At 35.4% G+C, this 12,239-nt stretch overlaps 1 protein-coding gene across 1 annotated transcript in view; it reads left to right on the plus strand.

The window, feature by feature from the left end:
* The first annotated feature begins 6,765 nt into the window (after window positions 1–6,765).
* LOC107086879 (contactin-3-like) overlaps window positions 6,766–12,239 on the plus strand; it is a 127,232-nt gene continuing 121,758 nt past the window's right edge. The window contains exon 1 of the mRNA XM_015378114.1: window positions 6,766–7,269. The gene's annotated coding sequence lies outside the window, so the exon portion shown is untranslated. The remainder of the gene's footprint in view (window positions 7,270–12,239) is intronic.

The following is a 12,239-nucleotide window of genomic DNA, read 5'->3' on the forward strand; positions in this document are numbered from 1 at the left end:
GAGCAGGTGTGGATGGAAGAGACTAGAAGGGAGCTAGGGGAAAGGAGACAGGCCAAGGGGGGTAACAGAGATTTACTAAAGAATGCTTAAAATAAACCAAAGATCGAACAAAACAGAACAACTGATAACTAAAAACTCAAAGTCCCAAAAGGGAAGGACCATAACATATTGGGAAACATGTACAGATTAATAACTGATAAGCCAATTTTTCTGTTCATATGACAACTTAGTGATTATTTTTTCAGCATTTCATTAATTTTCCTTGTTATATTTGGTAGAACTTAACCCTGTTGTAAAAATGTCAGGACTGTGCTTTTTGAATTTAATGTACATCATTATTAATACATGAATAGCTGATTTTTAGATACAGACATCTATTTCAAAAATAAAGGCTTCCCATTTTCCTTTGTCTAAATTAGATGCTCTGCTGTTTGTCATTTGTGAACTTAATTCTTTAGTTTCTTCAAAATTAAGTTGGTTTATTATGCAAGAAACGTTTTTCCAGAATTTGCCATAGGTTCACACATCTATTTTCACATTTTTTCTCCTGGTCTGAACTGTGAAGTGTACAACTTATAACAGTCATAACAAATCCCACCTGAGCTGTTGATCACAGCAGCTCCTGCAACCTATATACCATGGATCTTAGGGCAGCTTCTCTGAGTAATTCTCTCCTTGCAGTTTAGGTGAGCATGACATGGAAGTTTGCCTGTATCTTTTTCTTGTTCAAATAATGGATCAACATGGATTTGCATAATGTTAAAGCATGGAATAATAATTAAGGATCTAACCCTAATTCTTTACGACTTTGCCACAGTTTTGTTGTTGTTACTTTTTACAAGACAGCCAAGGGGATCAAAAGCCTTTTAATTTTCATACTGAAATAAGCCGTTTCATATTTGCTAAGATGTTGTGGAAACATTTAATTGTTTACATTAGTGTTTGTTAACCAACTGTTCTTCAATTCTCCCAGGATGTGACTGTATTGTTGACTCAGAGAAAACAACAAACTAAACATAAGTTAGACACTTTACATGTGAGTCATGTTCCTTGCTTTTGTGATTCCCTTTATTTGTAAATGTTATCCAATGAAACTCCGGGGTCTTTATGGAAAATGGTATCTCTAATGAATGTCCATTTTTAGTTTTTTTGGAAATATACATAAAAAACAAAAAAAGACAAACATATAGTTTATCATTAGGATGGGATCTTTGTAGATGTATGTACCTTATTTCATGCATTTTAGCACTTCTTATTTTAATTATTGCAGAACACGACCAAAGTCTATTTCTGTGCCTAATTATTTCTACTAGTAAATTATTTAGTTTTCAATGAATAAAAAAGGCAACTGTTGTGTTTTTAAACCAAAATTCGAAAAATGCTCCTTCAAAGTTTCATAAAAAAAATACTGGTTTTTAAAATCCCTTATCAACAACAATCATACATAAAAATGATATTGGCAAAAATAAACAATTGTTGGAACTCTAAAGGTGTTATTTTACCCTTCCCAATCTAGTTCTTATGGATGTATCATAACCCTCCAAATCATTATGCAACTGTGAACAGTTCACCTGATGTGAACATAATACTTTACACCTGGACATTACCGGTATCTGTGCCAACCATAAAGCAGAAAGTGCTTTGAGAATCTATATTTTCTGCTTTTCTTTATTCTTCTCTCAAATGGACAGCGTCTGTTGTGGCTCCGTTTCCCTGTTGATACCAGAGAACCTCTGTCACAGGTTATGAAACAACATAAATCAAGTAAAGGCTAAATCATTATATCTGGAACAAATATATGAAAGGCTGGGCTATTCTGCACCATCAAAACATGCGCTGATAAAGTAGAGTGATTTCCCTGACAGCAGGTGAAGAAAAATCCATTTTAAGACAAACAAAGCAGTTTCAAGAGTAGTGACAACAGATTTATCATATTATTCTGTTCATTGCTCAGAAATAGTGACTGCTGGGGGATAGTCTGATTGACATTACAGAGCGAATAAGGGCAACCGGTGCTGACCTCAGTCTGTCAGTTCACATTGAGGCTCTTGTCTTTCCAGAAATAATGTCATAAGACGCAGATACGTTGCTCGCAAAATCTGCTTTTCCCTCATTCTAAAGCACAAATTAAACAATGTGCAAAAAATGTTTGTTCAATAAAGCAAACAGCTTAATATCATCACATTTCTGCTTCATTTCTAATTTCTAAGGTGTCAGACTGTTGCGTTATAAATAGCATGACTAGAAAAACTGTTTTTTTTAGACTTAATTCACTGTTCTGAACCTAAAACAAAAACATCAGACTTCACTCAGAATCCCATTCCTGGATTTAATTTTAACTAATAATTACTTTTCAAATATTAGGAAGAGTGAAAGGAACCTATTATGGAAATAAAACAGATGTAACAAGTGATTTTCATATAATTTCCTCTAAAAATATGCATTTGATTATTAACCAGAGATGATTTATAACAATGTGTTGATGTTAGCTATAATTTTCTTTGATTGATTGATTGACTTTATTGATTTCACAATGGAGAAATCGTTACATCAGCTCAAATAGTAAAAAAGAAGAAGAAGGTGTCATGTTCCTGGCGCTGATGGTTCGGTCTTTTCCTTTGCTCCTGCTCACCTGTCTAATTAGTCCAGCAGCTGATTAGCACCAATCATTTCCACCTGGTTCCTCTGCTATTTATGTTGTTTGCTTGCCTTCCATCAGTGCCGGGTTATTCGAGCAGTTTGGTGAGATTAACTCTAGAGTTCTGAATCTTGTTCAGTTTTCCTGATTGTGACCAGTTTCTGCCCTGTGGATCCCGAGTTTTGCTTTGCCCCTGTCTGCTCTGTTAGTCTGATCTGTTTTTGACTGATTCCTGGATTCTACTAGCTTCTGAACTTGGACCTATCCTCTGCAGGTCTGCTTGGCATCGGCTGGCACCTGCTCTGCCTTCTCTCTCTAGGAACTCTGGGGGCAGTGCCCGCCGCAAGTTGGGGGTTAACCTCCCGTTTGGATTCTACTCTTTCCTCCGGGATCAGACTAAACTTTGAATCAGGTCAGTGACTTTGCTCCTCATCGTGATCAGCCCGACAATCCAGTCACCGACCTGTTTTTCCTATCCGTGCAGAGATTTGGCCACAGCTGATGAGCAGCTCTGCATTCCTGTTTGTTTAAATAAATGCTTTGAACTTTCCCACTGCCTGTCTCGCCTTGACTGCTGGGTCTAACATTCTGAGTTCATTACAGAAGGTGCTAAAGGAAGAAAAGATGCATGGGAGTATATACAGTACATATATCGTGTGTCTAAATAAATATATGACAGCTGAAGTATTTTTTTTTTTTTTTTAAAGCAGGATTATTATACACGGTTACTGCACAGGGTATTTATTTGACCGTTTTGAATGACCACTCATAAGATAAAAATTAAGCTTGATCATTTTTTAAAGTAATTGATAAGATAAAGCCATTCATAACTGTTTCTTTTTAATTGTTGATAGATGTTAAGAGATTTTAAGATAATTGTTAAATGTACCTTTCTTTTATTAGGCCTAATTACAGCACATACCAGATTTGATGGCCCTATCTACAGCAATGCAGTGCGATAGTATAGAAGGCCTGGTTGAAAGTATTTAATTATAAAATCATTAGAGACTTAAAACTTGACTTATAATAAAGGAAGACTTTCAATGCTTTTGGATTGTTAAAATCAAATCACACTTGTCTGTAGTTGTTGATTGGTGCAGTGTTGGTTTTGTACACCAAACTGCATAACTACATTCGAAGAAATGCAGAACGATTAAAAAAAAGTCATAAAATGGCAATCTGCACTCACCATTCCTTTTTTTGTATCTTATAGTGAACAGCATTGCATCTAAAATAACGTCAATAAAACATTATAATTAGCTTTTTCGCATAAAACACTCCAAATGATATCAGATAACATAGAGCTTGCCTGGTAAGACTCTATTTCCCTGTAGAAGGCAGAAAAAATAATCAAGATCAGGGTGTAGCATTTAGTAAAATTTTCTTTTCAAAATAATATTTACGAAAAAACCTTGTAAAGAACTCCCAAGCTAACTCAAACATAAATTAATTAAATATGTAGGCGAGATATTAATGATTAAGGTGACTACACACTCCTAAATGTTCTGCAGATCTTTGATGTGCCATTATTAGCTGGGTCTGCGTGAGAAGATTTAGAAGTACTAAATGTTCATTCAGTGAGCTAATCCAAATATTACTTTTTCCTTTTCAAATTTCTAAAGCTTAGCAGGGCATTCATTAATTCCTTCTGTAATTATCCCTCTACCACTGGCTCAAACACAAACAGATTCCCTTGAATCCTACTTCACATTATGAGTGGATTATGAGCCGGAGGCATATAAAAAGTTCTGACTGTTTAAATTTAATGAGCTTGCAGTCTGTCTGGGGTTGTTTTACAGCTAGTGATGATGAGAAACATTTGCATGATCAACTGACAAAGACGTTATCCAAGAAAGCTTGGTTTTCTGTAATGAATCTTTAGTATGCATTCAGTGCAAAGTGCTGACAAAGCTATTAATGCTATTTCTAACAACACAAAGAAATAACCAACTTCCCAAGGCACACATTTAATGATTTAATATCTCATGTATAACACTAACACTTGTGGCCCAGAATGACAGTGTTAAAAAAGCATCTTAATTATGAATGTACTACGGTAAGTCTTTTCTCATTCACCTGTTAACAAAACAGCACCAAAATCGTCCTATTAAATTTTACAGGATTTAATTTGCCACATTTTCCCATCTGCATTGAAACATTTATGGGTATATTTGGAGCAAGTTTAAAATCTATTGAGACTATGCTTAAGTTCTGAGTTTATTCAAATGTTTAGTCCTGAACACTAGCAAAATGAAAACATATGTTTATTCTAAACATGTATTTTTATATATCTTCAATCTATAATATATATTCCTGGGCCAGGGAGTGGGCTTAAAGTATCCAATCTCCCATCATGCTTACTGCTGGTCATGATTCTTTTATTATAAATAAATTTGACTTTTTCAGGTTGTTATAATTAGATTTAAAGTTTGGTTTGACATATTACAACACCGGATAAAAGTTTGTTCGTTTATACAGTTCAAAGGTTAATTCCCTTTAAAGGTATAGAAGACAATCTTCAATTTCCGGGTAGATCATCTAAATAAGTAGTCCTCCTAAATATCAATTATTCTGGTGATATGTTTATGTAAGGCCGCCCTACTTGCTAGCTCTGCTGGCTATCTTTTTCTGCGCACTTTCAGGGGCACATGTGTGGTGAGCTACGGTTTCAGACAGTCATTGAAGCTCACCTTTCTGACCGTGGTTCTTTGAAAATGCCCTAGGGTCGTAAGAGAAAAAGTGTTTACGAAGTGTATGAGAAGAAAAGAAAGGCTTCAGAAGAGGCAGATATAAATTCCAGAATGCTTTGTGTGGAAAGCTCTCCTAGAAAAGCATTATGGGATTTGCTGTCACAGCGGCCCACTGTCTCACATAGGCTGTTGCTACCCGACAGCGGCGACTAATAACAAAGATGGCGCAGGCACTGCGTGGTGGAGGAGGAGTTACGTTACCAACAGGAAGCAAAAAGCAGTGATCATCTGTCCGAATGGTCAGTTAACTGAGTTTTCTATGAAGTCCACTATATAGTCCCCACTGTATGTGGACACACTAAGCTTGTATGAGCAATGAGAACAGCACATTTTAAACAGAGCGAGGAGAAATGGGTTCATGCATGTTCTTGCACTTTTTTTTTTTAAATCCTCCAAAAATCCGTTAAAAAAATCCTCCACAATACCTTTAAGTTAAATTTTTGTTAGTTTAGCTTCAGACAGTAGTTGTTAAAGTGTTTGGTCTTTAAGATCAACTAGCTTTATTAAAGATGATTCCTGTCAGGAAAAAATCCCTCCCTAAATGTTGCTAAATATGAGAGGGTTATCTGGCTCTTAATATCTCTAGAGATAAAGATGGAATTTGGGGGTTTTAGAAGTATGCTGCAATGCTATATAATTTTGAGTAAAACTGAAGTAATACGTGAGAGCAACCAAGTAGCACTGAGCAGTGCAAATTACTTTAAGCAATTCATTTGCAACTAACTTATTACTAAAGTAAAATTTATTATTAACCTGTTTGCCAAATTTGCCTTTCAACACTACTCTGCTTTAGCTCTGATAATGGATGATACTACCACCGCCATGTTTAAAGAGTTAAAATGACTTAACTAATCCTGTACAATTTATTTAACTTAAATAGATTGAATAACTTATAGGTTGCAATCCTAAGTTTTACTTTATGTACTTTATGTAATTCAGTGGCAAGTAACTTATTACTAAAGTAGAAATTATAAATAACCTGTTTGCCAAATTTGCTTTTCAACATAGAGCTTCATTAGCTCTGATAATGGATGATACTACTGCCACCATGTTTTAAGAGTTAAAATGAATTAACTAATTCTATACAATTTATTTCACTTAAACAGATTAAATAACTTATGAGGTTGCACTCCTTATTTTTAATCTAACATTTTTTTCAATGTCTCAAGAAAAAACAAAAACAGCAGCAACAACTAAAAAAGCTCAGCTTATACAAAATGTGTTCCATTACTTTTTAATTGGGTATTCTAATTAAGGAAAGCACTTATCTGGTGTTTCTGGGTGTGGCCCCTTATAAAAGTGGTATGATCCCTGGTGTGGATCCTCTGTTGTCCCGCGTGCTGCTGTGCCGCCTGCTGCCGCACGCGCGCGCAGATCCGCTGCGTCCTGCTGCCAGAGCGGCACTCTCGGATCGGAAACCGATGCAAGTCACACTGCGAAGCTTTCTTCTAAATTGCAATAAAAATCCTCTTACATTAAAATGTGAAAAAGAAGAAAATCAAACCGAGAGGACTTTTTCTAAAGCCACCGCAGGTGTAACAGCGGATTTGTTGTTATTTTTTGGGTCCCCGCCTTCCTCCGGGCGATGCGAGCTGGACTGTCTGCGTAAAGGAGAACATGGAGCAACAGACATGAAGAGCGCATTGTAACAGCGAGTGTCTCAACTCTAAAGGCACATTCTGTTGAAGATGGAAATAATGCACGCCAATATTTCTGCTTGAAGCGAGAGACGAGTAGAGAGGACTGCTTTGGGGAGACAAGAAGTCCAAACTATCGCTTTGGACTCAGATTGCTGCGGCTGTCAGGGGATGAAAGACTCTCCATATCATGGATTTACTGAGGGGGCAAACCAGCAGCAAGCAACACTGGAGATTTATTCAGGTATTCTTTTTATTTTTCAATTCTACTTCTAAAATGTTACTAGTTTTGTCATATGTGTGTTTATTTATACTAAAACTTCCGCTACTAATGAAAAGGATATTGATCCTCTGAAGAATAAAAGTTTTTTTTTCATAATCATGTTTTGTCAAATTAATGTCAAATTATTAATTAAACATGTCAGACAACTGTGTCCTTATGGTTATTCCTATATGTTACAAACGCCTCAATTTTCACATCCCAGATGAGTTTTGTCTTAGTGTTTAATTAATAATTAGAATAACAACAATTGCTTCCTCTAATTGTTGCTCCCCCCTTTCAGAGGATGGGACTTTTTTCTTCCTCTGTAATAGGACCAACATTCAACTAGTATTTCCCATTTAAAACCCTCCTGGCAAAGCTCATTGTCACCTGTAATCCACTGGGAATTGGATTCATTCCATTCTCATCATCTCTTCCTTTTCTTTTATTGCAGCCAGCTTGATTGCTTCAGGTTGTCCAAAATACTTTTGACTCTCCTTGAAGAAGTTTGCTCCTGAAAACCAAATGTCCATATGTCGAAGATGGGAGTCTGACAGGGAGCTTAAAATCCACAATTAATTAAAATGAGAGTAAAGTGAATCTGTGGATTTCTATCACATATATCTGTCCTTAGAGGAGTCTGTAAACACAGCTTTCATTTAACAGAGACATCTGCATGCTCCCGGTACAAGCTGTTGTCAAATTGCCCAAGCTCAACTGCAGTGCAGTTTCCTTTTTCATAAAGTGGTTGGAATAGTAGAGCTACAACACATCTCTTTGGGGAAGTCTCATTATGGATGGACACGTTTCCGATTATGTCATTCACTCATAGACAGGCAGAGGATGAACTTAGAGTTCATAGTACCCCGCTGAGTGCAGCCTGATAGAAAATCTGTGCATTTAATGAGTGGTTGATGCGGAATAATTGAAATGCATTCTGATAAATACATGAGACCAAAGATTTGCATTTCAAATATAAAAAAGAAAAACATGTTTTTTTATTCCACTATCATATTAAATAAGACATCTTTTTTAGGTCATTTGAAATTATGTCCAATAGTTCAGTTAGGATATTAGTCCCTTTGTGGTGCAACAGGGTAAGTCTGCATCTAGGAACCAAGGTTTGGTTCCCCCGAAAGATATTATGTGTAAAAACTTAGATCTAAGTTGTATTGAGTGGCTGTAGTGACCTTGGAATTTGGGCATGAGTGGTTCAAGACAGGGGCTAACAGGGGCCAGGGCCCCTATAGAACTGGTCCTGGTACCTACGCCCCCACTACTAATAATACAAAAAAACAAAACAAGAAATACTAGCAATGATATGGACAGACAAAGTGATTGATAGGTCCCTTGGACCCTTTTCGTTGTATTTCCTATAAAATTCTGTTTTGAGTTATGATTTCAACTGGTAGCTTCACTGGTATTAAGATAAAATCACAAGTGTTTAACTAAAGTAAAACCAGTTTTAGTTAAAAAAAAAAAAAAAAAGAATCCTTAATTGTGAACTTATTTTTTGGTTTTAATATTTCAAAGAGTCATTTTATTTTATCTTCTGGTACATATTTATTTAGCAATTATTTCTAAGTTTTTCCTATTGCAAAGGAATATTTGATTTTAAGGGAAGTAAAACTGTCATCATTTTCTACTGGAACAAAATAAAATTTTTATTACAGTGGTTAACATTGAAATTTTGCTTCATTCAGTGAAGAGCCACTAGTAGCTTTTGGGTTCTGCAGCTCTCTTAATATATTTGAAATCATAACTTATTGCCCTGTTTTTTGTTTTATGGGTTTTTTTGTGCCCCCGGTAAACCTTGCCGGACCCACCCTGGCCCACCTTGTAAATATGGTGTAGAACCGCCACTGAATTTGGAAGCAGCTAAAAGGACTTAGTCACTCACATTTCAATCATCTACATTCCACAATAATAAGAGTATTATTCTTTTTTGAATATTTTTTCACACTCTCTGAAATTAAAAAGTTTACATAGAATAATATTGGTATGCATTTAACAACATGAGAGATGATTTTTTTTTAATGGGTTTGTAAAATTTTGGTTTTTAAGGAAACCATTTAAACACATTACTTCCCTGTAATCCATGATAAGGAAAAATCCCTAAGAAATTAGATCATTTTAAGGGGAAAGCTTAAAAGCAAGTCAACCCATAAACCAGACTTAAATGATAGTTCTTACAGAAGGAATGAGCCAAATTCTCTATTGTGAGAAGCTTGTAGAAACTTACAAAGAATATAATTAAAAGGACTATTCTAATAATGTAAGGAAATACATTTTAATTCATATTTGAAGAAAATAGAATATTAAACATACTGTTAAAAATCCTGTCATATGTGATGTTTCTAACCTTTAAATAGATTTTTTTTTTCCTATTCTCTCAAGAGTTTGTGGCATTAGCGGACTATTCATTAGCAGCTTAACAGGAAGTAGGACAGAGAAAATGTAGAGGGGGAAAAGAACTAAAGTAAATGGCCTGAGTCAGGAATGGAACCCTAGACAGCTGCATCGAGGATTATAGCCTATGTGTATCATATGGCTGCTTTTCCTCTATCTCATTTGACACACTACAGAAAAGGTTTAGTTTCATTTAATTTCAGATTAACCCACCCCAAACATTTTGTCTTTTTATTCCATTTATTAAACAGAAAGCTTTGGCAGATTCTGATCCACTTGTTTAAGAGTTTTAATCCTGGTGTGCATCCTTTTGTAATAAAGTAATGCTAACTTATGCCTACATTTGCAGTTGTATTTAAATTGCATATTGTAAACTCATTAGTTTGTGAGCACTGGGTCAATAAGAAAAGCAATACCATTTGAAAACAATTAGAGTGCTAGCTGAATGAGAGTTTATGATTATCTCTCAGCTGAGTTTCATGACTTTCGGTTGGTTAGCTCTCTTGTGTGATCCTGTTGGCAGATAAACAAACAGATAAATGGCAGTAAAAACACACCTTGGGGAAAAATGCCACCACAAAACGAAAATCAACGTTGTGTTGTGGAAGGGATGGGCACCATTTGGTAGTCTTCAGGGAAATAACAGAAGAGAAAGGTAAAGAGATATGCTGGCAGAAATATAGTGGGGGGAAAATCCCTTTGAATAAAAGAACAATATTTAACAATAACTGATATTATTAATCTTTAAATGACATTTCTCTGCTTTGCAGAGGGACAGTATAAGATTGAATGATAACAATAAAGTGAAAACAAATTACTGTTTCACATGGTCCCAAAATATAACAGAATATATACTAAAGTGTATACAGCAGAAAAAACATTATTTCTTGTGAGCAAAGGAAAAGTAAGAGATTTATTTTAGCCAGCTGTCAAGCAGTCTGCAGCAGTAGCTAGGGAAGGGGCAATGCTACATAACTCTTAGCTTCAAAATGCACAAAATGATGAGGTTACTCCAGTACTTTCCTTTGATTTTAACTGAAGTAACTCTAAACTGTAAGAATAGTATAATTAACTAATGTGAATTAGAACATATTTTAAATCCTTGATACAATAAATTATGTTAAGCTGGATTTCCAAAAAAGCTAAGTGATACTGAATATGGTGCTATGAACAAACAAAAAGTGTGAAATGTTACCTGTTTGCCCCCCTTAAGCTCCCTTATAAATTAAGAAAAACATTAACTCATTGAAAATTTTGGAAGTTAGTAAGTTACCCTACTGCAGATGTTGAAATCAGCTTTAAAAGTTAAATACAAAAGAACTGTTGTGAAGTTAAATTGTTAGAAAAAAAGCACAAGCACATATTTCTTAATTGTATTACAATTTATAACCAAAAATACCCGCAATGGACTGGAAAAATGTCCAGAAAGTATCATTCCCCGTGTGATAGAATGGAGGGCAGATCTCTCTTAATAGTAATGGTTTTCAAGCACCTCTCCTGTCAAACGAGCTCCCAGCTTTAGAAAGTGTGACACTCATCCTTTTTAATTTTAAGGCCAGGCTTTAAACTTTACTTCTTCATACAATTTAAAGTTAAGAGTTGCTGTGCTTACGCTGAGCTGTATCTATAGTTATGCTGCTTTAGGTTTAGGCTGCTGTACTGTGGCTGTATAATGAACACTTTCCATCATCCTTTAATAACCTACTACTCTCCAGTTTTGCTTTATTTAGCTTTATTTTATCTTTTAAAATTTTCTTACAGTTTTTTCTTTTCATAGTAGCTACATCTGATCTGGCATTCTATCTAGTTGTGACACTGTCCTGGTGGAGGGATGGGCTCCGTTACTGCTGCCAACAACTTCATGTTCTCCTTCCATAGATGACACTTTTGGCTCCCTGTCTTTCAGTGATTAATGTTGTCTTTCTCCTAGACATGGCTACTGGCTAAGCTACAAAGCAATAATCTTTATGGATAATATAGGCTTTAAACACTTTTTAGTATTGCTGAACAAATTTCAGCATATTTAAACTAATATTTTGACCATTATCGTTGGTGAGCTCAAACCTTTTGATGTTGAAGCTGTCTTAAAATCATCAAATTTAGATCAAGAATTTAGCTGAACCTCTCCAGTTGGTTAATGTCACATTTATTTGGAAGACTAAAAGAAGACTGTCTTATGCCTAAATCAGCCACAACTATGGCCTTTACAATATATGCATGAGCCATAAAATATAAAAAAAAAGTCACCTCAAAGTCACTGTAACACCAATTTTTTATGGCAAAAAAGGACCTTTGACTGACATGTGGTCATCCTCCCCAGTAAATCTCACACCAAACGCTGGTCATGCTGAACATTTTGGAATTACGATGGAATTATGCCAATACACTGACTTTTAAGGAGCATAAGAGCCACAGAAACGTGTATTTAAACACGTTTACTTCCTTACTTACACACATAAGGCGATCACTGTGAAAACATGGACCCTGCTCTGTTAAGACCGTCGGTTTTATATATATATATATATATATATATATATATATAT

This window comes from Cyprinodon variegatus, unplaced genomic scaffold (genome assembly GCF_000732505.1).
Source record: "Cyprinodon variegatus isolate N-32 unplaced genomic scaffold, C_variegatus-1.0 Scaffold165, whole genome shotgun sequence".
In the NCBI taxonomy this organism is placed as follows: domain Eukaryota; kingdom Metazoa; phylum Chordata; class Actinopteri; order Cyprinodontiformes; family Cyprinodontidae; genus Cyprinodon; species Cyprinodon variegatus.